At 45.5% G+C, this 11,688-nt stretch overlaps 1 protein-coding gene across 5 annotated transcripts in view; it reads left to right on the top strand.

The window, feature by feature from the left end:
* Window positions 1–11,494: 11,494 nt before the first annotated feature.
* LOC140210073 (solute carrier family 45 member 3) overlaps window positions 11,495–11,688 on the top strand; it is a 171,585-nt gene continuing 171,391 nt past the window's right edge. For all 5 annotated transcript variants that reach the window (XM_072278862.1, XM_072278861.1, XM_072278860.1 and 2 more), the window contains exon 1: window positions 11,495–11,606. The gene's annotated coding sequence lies outside the window, so the exon portion shown is untranslated. The remainder of the gene's footprint in view (window positions 11,607–11,688) is intronic.

Below are 11,688 nucleotides of genomic sequence, written 5' to 3'. Positions count from 1 at the left end.
TAGGTATAAAAAACAAACTACCATTTAATGGAGTAACAAATAATGAATTTAAATGAAATAGAGAACAAATTAGAGCACTACCAATACTACTACAGCATAACAAAACTATATATTGGTTCCACATACCTGCCAATGCAGGAATTCATTTATTCATGCTTTTGACAATTGCATCCTCCATAGCTTTAGTTTCATTGTAACATCCAAGATGATTGTCAACACCTTCAAATTCTTCATAGTTCCAAACCTGTTGAAGTGGTGAAATTGTTTTATTTTTACTTCTGGCCGTCTCTACATTTCCAAGTCTGAATGATTGAAACCATAGTGAACAAAACGGTTCTGAATTGTCTTGCTGCTTGATTCTCGCCAACTGTCAGTGACAAAGATCACGGCTTTTTGAATATAAACGCACACAACTGACACTATTTAAAAACTGCTTTCTCGAAGCATGACTTAGTGTCTAATGTACGTCCATGCAAATGCACGCAACTGACGCTAGTTGGAAACAGTCCGGTACGGGTTTGTTGTCCCAATTAATAGTGTTCCAAATAAAGGAAGGAAATACCACTTTTTTTTATTTGTTCTTTAAGAGTTGTCCCAAATAAGCAGTTGCCCTGATTAACCGGTGGCCCAATTAACCAGAATCTACTGTACGATATCCGGTAATGAGTATGTACTTTGATAATAGATTTACTTTGAATTGTGTACTTTAGAGGATTCACCATGTCCTGGGTAAAGAAATTTCTTCTCCATCCTGAATGGACCATGAGCAATTCTGCCTTTCCCCTCTATTCCCTTGAGTTTTAGTACATTTCAATGGGGTGATTCCTCGGTGTTTTCGGCAGGCCTGGGGGAGCCTACAATAGAAAGGCAGGAACTACGAAATTGGCAGAGTTTTGTAACGATAGGGTGGAAGGCAAGCGGGTGCTCAGCACCATCTCCCTGCGGGGGGTTGGTCTCACTCTCCCGCTCGTTTGCAGCTGCTGAAGGAAAGTGTCTGCATATGACATCTCTCCCCCCCGCCCCCGTCCGTCGCTGTCAGAGAAAGGTCCCTGTGTTTGAATGGGCTCTCTCCCTCTCACTCTATGCTGCCAGAGACCTGGCTCCTGGGCAAGGTTTAATCCATGTGGTTTGTAGATTAGACTCTGTAGTTCATATTATGATGTGTGTTTGGTTTCTGGTCACTCCTTTTTTGTTGCTATCCTGTGCGATTTTGACCGTGGCCTACTGGTTCTGTGGCCTGTGGTCAACAAATGACACATCACCATATTGAACTAAACTGAGCTGAACTGAATATGACTGGACTGCTTCAATAATCTGTGGTTTGGTGTTTTATACTCTTGTGCTTTCCGTTCATCTTTTTTGCCATTTGCTTGATTTCTTTTTTTTTGTGTGTAGAGGGTTTGCTGTTTTTCTTTCAACGGGTGCCATGGTTGATAATAAACGTACTTTGAATTTTAAATCTTCGAATGTAACTCAAGGTAGCATATGGATAATATATATGATGATATGATAATATATATGATGATAATGCCATTGGTATCCAGATATGTAAGGTCAGATGGCAATTTGATCAGCTAGGTGCTGGAAACATTATGTTGATCTTTTTGGGTTCATAAAGTGAAAACTTTCCCATATGAGCTACCTCTCGCCCCTTCACTTCCTCCTCTCACTCGTCTTCACAACGTTCCCATTACCTCCCTCTAGTTCCACACCTCCTTCTCTTTATTCCATAACGTACATCCTCTCCTATCAGATTGCTTTTTCTTCAGCCCTTTGTCTCTTCCACCTATCACCACCCAGCTTCTCTCATCATTGCCTTTTGCTTTGCCTTTCCCCACCCTCCTACCTTCCCTTTCTCACCTCGACTCAAATCTCATCTTTGACCTCCTCCTCCTAACTTTTCATTCTAGCTTTTCCCCTCTTCCTTTCCAGTTCTGATGAAAGGCCTCAGCCTATTCTCCTCCAGAGATACTGCCTGACCTGTTGATTTCCTAAAGCACATTTTACATTGCTCTATATTCCAGCATCTTGTCAGTTTTTTGTCTGTTTATGTACAGTTTCTTATAAATTCCATTGTATTTTTCCCCTGTAAATGCCTGCAAGAAAATGAGTCTCAACATTGTACATATATGGTAACATGTATGTACTTTAATAATACATTTAATCTCTTGTGTCTTCTCATTGATTTCAAAATTCAAAGTATATTTATTATCGAAGTTTACTCAATACAACCTTGAGATTTGTCTTCTCATGGGCAGCGACAAAGCAAAGAAACCCAATGGAAGCTATGAAAAAAAATAAGACTATCAAGCACACAATGTGCAGAAAGAAAACAAATCGTGCAAACAATAGAAGTGGACAAATAGCATTCAGATCTGAAATTCACAAAAGTGAGTCCACAGCCACGAAGTCAGTCATCACTGCAGCGGATCCGGGAGCCCATTAGTTGTAGGCCGCAGCCTCAGTTCAGTGCAGAGACGGGTAAACCTCATTGAGTACCGAGCTGAACACTAGCCCATCCCTCTCCTTCGGCCCATCCGCCTTGACCTTTTCAATCCGGCCTGGTGCTTAAGTCAGCCAAACATTGGGTCATTCCTCGTCCTCGGACCCAGGCCCTGCTGCTTTGGTATGTTCCTGGGCCTGGTCCCTGCCACCACGATTCGGCCTGTACCCAACCTTTCCAAGCTGGCCCGGCACACAAACCAGCCAAACGGTGAGTCGTTCTCTGATCTCAGGCCTGGGCCTCAGTGGCTTGCCTAGGTCCTGCCATGTCGAATTGCCTCCAAATCCACTCCAGCAATGGCCAAACACTGGTTCATTCCCCGTCCTCGGGCCCGGGTCTCACCGCCTCGATTCACCTCATACCAGCCAAGCTGCAACCTTTCTGCACCTTTGAGACTTCAGTTCACACCGCCAGGTCACACAGGCAGTTCGAAAGCTCAGCTCTGAAAGGGAAGATTACACAGATAGTTTCCGGGAAAAAGTGTGATTAATACAGAAATTAACCTCACTATTCCATTTCTCACCATCTTCTATTTCTGATGAGCAAGCTTATTATTCACAGGTAATATAAAATGATTTCTCAGTGCATAAAATATGAGGTATCCGACTCCCTTTTCTGTTCTGAATAAAAGACTTCAACCTGTTATGTTAATTTTCTTCGAGTAATCTGCTGGAGGAACTCAGCAACTCGAGCAGCATTTTGGGGAAAGGAGTTGTCAGCGTTTTGGGCGGAAACGTCACATCAGGACCTTACATTGAAACCTTACATCATCAAATCTGCTGGGATAAATGAAGGCTCAACACTTGCGTGTCCAAATCCAAATCCGAGGCTGGAGGCCAAAATGGTGGACTGTCATGTGTGTGTGTGTGCGGAATAGAGCTTGTTCTGCCATTGTTTCTTTGACGCTCGTTGTGTTCTGCGTTGTTCTGCCAAGCAATGTGGTCACACTATGTTGGAAGCTGCAGCAAAACTTGCAGGCTGCCCCCAGCCCACCCTAGAGTGTGTTAGCTGTTAATGCAAACAACACACTTCACTCTAAGTTTTAATGTACACCTCAAACATAAAGTTGAATTTTGACCAGAAGAATTAACTGTCCATTTCCTCCCACAGATGTTGCAACAGAGTGGAGATATTCTACCATCTGTGATCTTGTATCCTTCCGTGTTAGTTCTCCTTCTTTCTCCACCTCTGCTCTCTATCCCGTTGAGTGTTTCCAATATTTTCTACTTTAATTCAGATTTTTAGCTTTTGCGGTTTAGTTACATTTCACTTGTAAAGGAGGTTTACAAGAATGCCACTCAGCTTGAAGTGAATTTAGGAAGTTAGCACAGTTCCCTATGGAACAAAGAAGAGTAACAGGTACTGGAGTGGAGATCTTTGAGTTGTTGGCTGAGAACAAGATTGAATCATAGAAGAATAGGTCATTCAACTTCTCAAACTTGCTCTTTTGTTCAATGTTAATCCTCTTTCTCAATATGCACTCTATCCAGAGACGCCCTTTGGGCCTAGAAATCACGTTCTTAAATAGGTGGGCAACTTTTTCTCCTCCATGATGCAAATTTCAAGTTTGTTTATCACGGGTACATCAAAGCATTCAGAGAAGTGCATTGTTTACCTTAACAAGCAGCACACTCGAGGCAGTCCACAAGTGTCGCTACACATTTTTTGTGCCAACATAGCACGCCCCAATGCTCGGCAGAATAACACAAAACAGAACAGAGCAAGCAATGAAACAACACCAGCAAGATGAGCCTCTTTCCTCCCTTGCTCCCACTCACATACACAGTTCTCTAACCCCAAGACAGTCCATCTTCTTTGGCCTCCAGCCTCAGATTCAGACTCGGACATGCAGACATTGGGCCTTCTGCTACCCCAGTAGACCTTCAGAGATTCGCAGACCTGGGGCTCTGTCCAACAGACCCTGCTACTTTCTGTGGCAAAGAATTCCACTGGCTCACCGACCTGGATGGTGGGGTGCCTACCATTCAGACCATGCTCTCTTCTCCCTGCTGTCATCAGGAAGGAAGTACAGGAGCCTCAGCACCCACGCCACCAGGTTCAGGGACAGTAATTACCCTTCAGTCATTAGACTCCTGAGCCAGCATGGAGACATTCACTCACCTTAACACTGAACTGATTCCACAACTTATGGATTCTCTTTCAAAGACTGGACAACTCACGTTCTCAATATTATTTATTTATTTATTATCGGTATTTGTTTTGCTGTTGTGTTTGTGTAGGTTGTCTTCTTTTCCACATTGGTTGATTGTCTGTCTTTGTGTGTAGTTTTTCACTGATTCCATAGTATTTCTTAGTATCTACAGTGAATGGCCACAAGAAAATAAATCCCAGCATAGGAAATGGAGAAATATATGTGCTTTGATAATGAATTTACTTTGAACTTCCAACTTCGAGTCTCTGCCTGAAGAAATTTCTGCTCACCCCTGTCTTAAAATGCCTTAGCCTGTCTCGTGAGATGGTTAACTCTGGTTGTAGGCACCCTATTCTAATCTAAGACAGCACTGGAGCGTGGCAACTCATTGTAAACCGTTCCCTGCAGTTGCACTGATTCCTTCTCCTATAATCCCTCTTCTCGTTTAAATCTAAATTATCTGTCTCTCAGAATTATGAATAATCTTACCTGCACGGCACTTCGTCAGTAGCTTTCACACCTCCTTCTGCTTTTTTCATTGTTTACCACATTCTTGGGTGGCAGGGTGGAAATACGTCTCTACCAATGGGCTTCTTCCCACCACTAGGCTGCAGGTCATCCTTGGGTGAGTGTAGCACCTGATTTGCGATGCGGCACATAATGAACGAACCATATTCTAGCTCAGTGCACTGTGTAATGAACAGCATGCAAGACAAGCCTCTCACTGTGTCTTGGGCATCATCATTATGTGCCGTGTCGTATGACATCATCATTATGTGCTGTGTCGTATGATGTGGGTGATCATAGTCTCATGACCATGATTGTTCCTGGTAAGTTTTTCTACGGAAGTGGTTTGTCATTGCCGCCTTCTGGGCAGTGTCTTTACAAGACGGGTAACCCCAGCCATTATCAATACTCATCAGAGACTGCCTGCCTGGCGTCAGTGGTCGTGTAACCAGGACTTGTGAATGCACCAGCTGCTCATATGACCATCCACCATTTGCTCCCGGATCGTGGGCAGGGGAGGATAAGTATTTTCTTGGGTGACCTGCAGGCTAGCAGAGGGGAGGAGTACCATGCACCTCCTTTGGAAAAGACATATCTCCACACTGCCACACAAGTATCTCGGTACACGTGACAATAATTAACCAATACCAATACTATTCAGGAGAAACATTGACCATGTATCCAGGCTGTCTAGCTCTGAAAGAATTTTGAACATTTCAGTGAGAATTCATCTCCCTTTTATGAAATCTAACGAACAGAAACATAATCTGATCTCCCCTCACCTGGCAGTCTTGTCATTCCAGTAATAAGTCTGGTGAAACTTTTCCTGCTCTCCTTCTATAGTATTCCCCTTCTTAAGTGAAGGAGCCATGAATCTGTTCTCTATCTGTATTGTATTCTGTGTTGTGCATTTGTTCTGTTTATTACGCTAACTAGTCACATGACTGGGGGTGTGGTAAAAGTGAAGGGAATAAGTCACGTCTTCACACTTTGTTCATGGCAATGTGCAGCTGGGGACCAACGGATGTCATATTTTTTGTTGACCACTCAATAAAGCTCAATTACTCAAGTTTAATTGTTTCAAGATTGTTTGTTTACTAGCTGCTAATAAATGATCGAACACATTTCTTTGACTTCTGGAACAATCATGATTGGAGCAGAGGGCAAGTCATACAAGTATAACAAATCTGTGGTGGGGGTCGGTCAGCAGCGCGGCAGTTTGGTTTGATTAGAATTGGCCGCTACGTTAGGTAAGGAGATTGACACTCACCAAGGCTCTACGGAGGTGGGAGAAGCAAATTGCTGGAAGAACTCGTCGGCACAGGCAGCATCTCCAGAGGTAAGTCCACCATCGACTCCTTGGGTTGATATCCTTCATAAGGCTCCAAGGGTCTCAACCGGAAGCACCCACTGACTGCTTTCTTCTGCAGATGCTGCCCAACCCGCTGAGTTCCTCCAGCAGTTTGCTTTAGCTTCAGATTCCTGCATCTGCGGACTCTCATGTCTTGGCCCGTGGCTAAAGAAATCTGGCACATCCCCTGAACAAATTTTATAGATGCCCGTCCGATGCATCTGGGCTTCTTACGCCAACTGCTCTGCCAGAGACCACAAGAAACTGCAGGGAGTTGTGAACACAGCTCAGTACATCTTGGAAACCAGCCTCCCCTCCATGGACTGTCCACACTTCTCACATCCTCAGAAAAGCACAACAGAGTCAAAGATCCCACCCACCTCGGACATTCTCTCTCCTCCACTCTCCCATCGGGCAGAAAATACAGAAGCCAGAAATCACGTCCCACCAGGCTCAAAGAGAGCTTCTACTCTACTGAGTAATACTGACACGGCACAGAATGATAAAATGGACCTTTTACCTCTTTCTTTCAGATAGTCCTGACGAAGGGTCTCGGCCCGAAACATCGACTGTACCCCTTCCTATAGATGCTGCCTGGCCTGCTGCGTTCACCAGCAACTTTTATGTGTGTTCTTTTTACCTCATTACAGCCTTGTACCTTACAGTCTGCCTGCACTACACTTTCTCTGGAACTGTAACACTTTATTCTGCATTCTGTTATTGCAAACGGCCTTATGTTCTTTAATTTTATTTTCCAACTTACATTATGGTAAAAGGCCCTTCTGGTCCAACAAGCCCATGCTGTTGAATTACACCCATGTGACCTGTATGTCTTTGGAAAGTGAGAGGAAACTGGAGCACCTGGAGGAAACCCATATGGTTACAGGAAGGACGTGCAAACTCCTTACATTTAACGGCGAGAATTTAACTCAGGTCATTGGCACTGTAAAGCGTTATGCTAACTGCTACATTAGCGCAAATGGTCATGATTGAGGAAGAAAGGTCATAGATTATTTATTTAACACTGGCTTTGAAAAAAATACCTAGTTATTCAATCCTTGAAAAGAAATATCCAAGTTTTGGCATTTAGGAACAGGAGCAGGACATTCACCCCCCTGAGCAGACCCACCATGTACTTATTGTTATTTATTTGCTCGGAGGTACAGCATGGGACAGGCCCTTCCGGTGCACTGGGCTGCTCTGCCCAGCACCCCACCCGCATTCAACACTAGCCTCATCACAGAACAATTTACAAAGACAGATTAACCAACTAACTGGTATGTTTTTGGACTGTAGGTGGAAACTGGAAAATCCAAAGGATACCCACATGGTTCATGGGGAGAATGTACGAACTCCTTACGGATGGCACTGGAATTGAACTCTGAACTCCAGAGCTCCAGCGTGTGCTAACCGCCACCCTCCCATGGTGTGTCTTATCTGCAGTTTAACCTCATTTAGCTGCCCAGGATCCATGTCCCACCAAAAAAAAAAATTAACAAATCCCTTAATAACCTCAGCTGAAATCCTCTTCATCTTAAACGCATTGACTGAGCGAATTTGAGATTTTTCCATAGACCTGTGAAAGTTTTCCTTTACAATCATTCATCCAAGTCTCTCTGAAAGTGTGTCCCATAAACATGCTAGGTCCTAAATCACTTTTTACCTATTCCTGAAACCATACCTCATTCAATGCAATAAATCAGTCTCTAGTCGTCTGCATTGGCTTTTTAACTAGGCACTGACACTGGTTCACTTATCCTTACAGTGAAATTAGAGGATTTTGTGTTAGCGATGCTTTCCCAGTGCCATGAAATGCATGCTATATGTAATTCAGGTCTGAGAAGCATTGAAGGACAGGGAGTTCTGTTGCTGCTGAGATGCTAAGCTCGGTGCCAGATAAGAGGGCTTGGATTTCTTTGGCTGAACAAATATTACACTGGTGCATTGTTGAAATTCATCCGTTCGGCTTGGGCTTGCTCTGGCATTCCACCATGGCAGATTTATTATCCCTCTCGATCCCATTCGCCTACCTTCTCCCCATAACCTTTGATACCCTGACCATTCAAGAACTGTTCAACCTCCGCTTTAAATATACCCAATGACTTGGCCTCCATAGCCGTCTGTGGCAATAAATTCCACAGATTCACCACCCTCTGGCTAGAGAAATTCCTCCTCATCTCTGTTCTAAATAGACGCCCCTCTATTCTGAGACTGTGCCCTCTGGTCCTAGGCTCAACCAATGTAGGAAACATCCTCTCCACATCCACTCTATCTAGGCCTTTCAATATTCGATAGGTTTCAACAAGATTCCACCCCCCCTCACATTCTTCTAATCTCCAGCCAGAGCCATCGAATGATCCTCATATGTTAACCCTTTCATTCCCAGACTCTTTCTCATGAACCTCTTCTGGACCCTCCCCAATGCAAGCACGTCCTTTTTTAGATTCATTGGCCTTCATCTTTCGAGTACCGATAGGTCATTACTATAGCTTTAATGCTGTCGTAGAGCAAAGGTAGATGGAGATGAACCTGAGGAAGGTGTTCCACAGCTTCTCATAGAATCATTGAGGTATGTAGCATAGAAACAAGCCCCTTGGCCCAAGTTGCCCATTCTGTCCAATCTCTCAGAGCTAATCCCACTTGCCTCTGCTTGACTCATAATCCCTCAAAATTCTTCCACCCATCTCTCTGTCTAAATGTCTTTTAATGATTCAAAGACTTGAGTGAGGTGACTGAAATGTGAGTACAGTAGCTGTTTCGGTTCTGTGGATTTTTCTTGGCGATGTGTGCGGCGAAGTCTGTGCCCCTGAATGGGTGGACCATGGATGATCCGGGAGCAGCTCTTCACTGTGTGATTCCAGGGTCACATTGGGCCGGCCGCATCACTCATAGACCCCATTTTCCCTCTACCTTTTACGCTTTCATGGGGAGATGGCCGGTAAAAAGAGGCGAGGGGAGGGGTCAGGCAAGAGCTGGCATGCGATAGGTGGGTCCAGGTGAGGAAGAGGTGATTGGCAGATGGAGTCAGGAGGGGGGAGGCAGGCTGTAGAGGCAATCTCCACAATCCCGTGGTTCACCGGCTGCATCACGGCCTGGTATGGAAACACCAATGTCCTTGAATGGAAAATCCCAGAAAACGTAGTGGATACGGCCCAGACCATCACGGGGAAAGCCCCGCAGGTTAGGTAGCATCTCTGCAGAGAGAAACATGGCTAATGATTTGGTGGTCAGTTGGAATCCCACCCCAGCATTGGGCTCATCTACGCGGAGTGCTGCGGCAGAAATGCAGCATCCACCATCACGGACCGCACCGCCGCCCCGCCACCACCACCCAGGTCACACTCTCACTGCTGCAGGCAGCACAGGAGCCTCAGGATCCCACTGCCAGGTTCAGGGACAGTTACTCTGTGTTCTTCGGGCACAGAGCTCGGAAGAAGCGACGCAACAGGCCTTTAACATCGCAAATCAGCGAGCTGCTTGTGTCTCCCGTCTCGCTGTGAAATGGGGCCGCCTCTTTTTCCCTTATTCGGGAGAGAGCGGGCCTGTGGTACATCAAATTACCGGGTGAACGAGTAGTCTTTGGGGTACTGCAGGTCTATGTCTTTATTGATGTTTTGCTGCTCGAGCACTTGAGTGATCGGTGGGGGGGGGAGCCGATGGTTTTTTCATTGGTGGGGGAGGGGTTGTTGCTTTGGTGCTGCTTATGTGTGGGTGGGGGGAGCTGGGGGGGGGCTTTGGGGTTCTAACATCTGTCATTCATTCTTTGAGCCACTCCTCTGTTTTCATGGATGTTTGCAAAGAACAAGAATTTCAGGATGAATAATTGTACACATTCCTCTGACGCTGAATGTGCCATTGAAAACCATCAGGCTCTTGAACCAGAAGGGATAACTTCACTTGTCCCATCACTGAACTGTTCCCACACACTATAGACTCACTTTTGAAGGACTCTTCACCTCAAGTTCTCAATATTTACTGCTTATTTATTTATTATTCACACTGGTTGTCTGCCCTGTTGCAGTCTTTAATTGATTCTATTACGGTTATTGGATCTAATGAGAACGACAGCAAGGAAATGAATCTCAGGGCTGTTTATGGTGATATATATGAACTTTGATAATAAATTTACTTTGAACAAAGGTTTGCCTCGGATGGAACCTGAGCAGCCTCCTTTCTTACGGGCTCCAGCACCGCAGTCCTTAATTGCCTGCACCCGACATCTCCCCAGCAGTCGGGTAATTTGTATTAATCCGTCCAATGTTGCATACGCCAAGCACGCAACAGAGGAGACGCGGGGGTTTATCCACCATCCGCCTTTAACCCCTCAGCCTTCTTGCTGCATCGCCCGTCAGGTTCTGCGGAAGTGTGCATTGATATCGTTGGTGGCTTTCGTTAACCGCGGATTTCCGAATTCCGGCTCTGGTGGCGTGACTGAATTTCAGCCGGAGAGTAGCACGTGGTGTTCACGGCCGGGCTGCCCGTTCAACGCTGCCGCAGATCTCCGTGTTTTGCGGATGAAGTGATTATTGAAGGTCCACGGCCCCTCTCGGGAGGAACGCGTGTAAAATCCCTCAACGCTGTTATCCACGAACACGCCCACATGCACTTGCCAGTGGGTGCCCACCCCGTTCTCACTCACTTTTTAATGCCACAGTGGAGCTTTCTCGCGGACTCGGAGTCTTGTGAGGGACGTGGCAGCCTCTAAATAAATGCAATTGCTTTCAACACCTAATCCTAAAGACCGATGTTTACTTTGCAAATCGGGCGGCGGGTGTTGTATTTTTTATTGACATATCTGCGTTGTTTACACCTTCTGGTACGTATCCCCCCCAAATAAAAAAGTTTCCCCTCTCCCTCTGCCCCTGCCCAGTCAATCTTGCCAGCACGAACTCGTCAGGGTTACAGTGGCTGGCGAGACGCGTTCTTGTCAACTTCCTCTTCCTTCGCCCGCAGCGCGCAGGCGCGGGCCGCCGCCGGTTTGATACATTTTAACCGGGCGTCAGTTTCACTACAGTGGCGAATGAATAGGAGGGAATCTGCGATTGAGGAAGCAGTTTACATCATGACTTCTACGAATGAAGATCATGTTGCAGGTACGCAGAGTGCGAGCGTGTTACCTCTGCATGTTGCCCTTTCTTTCCCACCCTGTTTTGTCTTGTTTGGGGAAAATACCTT

This window comes from Mobula birostris, chromosome 14, assembly GCF_030028105.1.
Source record: "Mobula birostris isolate sMobBir1 chromosome 14, sMobBir1.hap1, whole genome shotgun sequence".
In the NCBI taxonomy this organism is placed as follows: domain Eukaryota; kingdom Metazoa; phylum Chordata; class Chondrichthyes; order Myliobatiformes; family Myliobatidae; genus Mobula; species Mobula birostris.
Note: the sequence above shows the minus strand (reverse complement) of the source record. Positions and strands in the feature narration are given on the sequence as shown.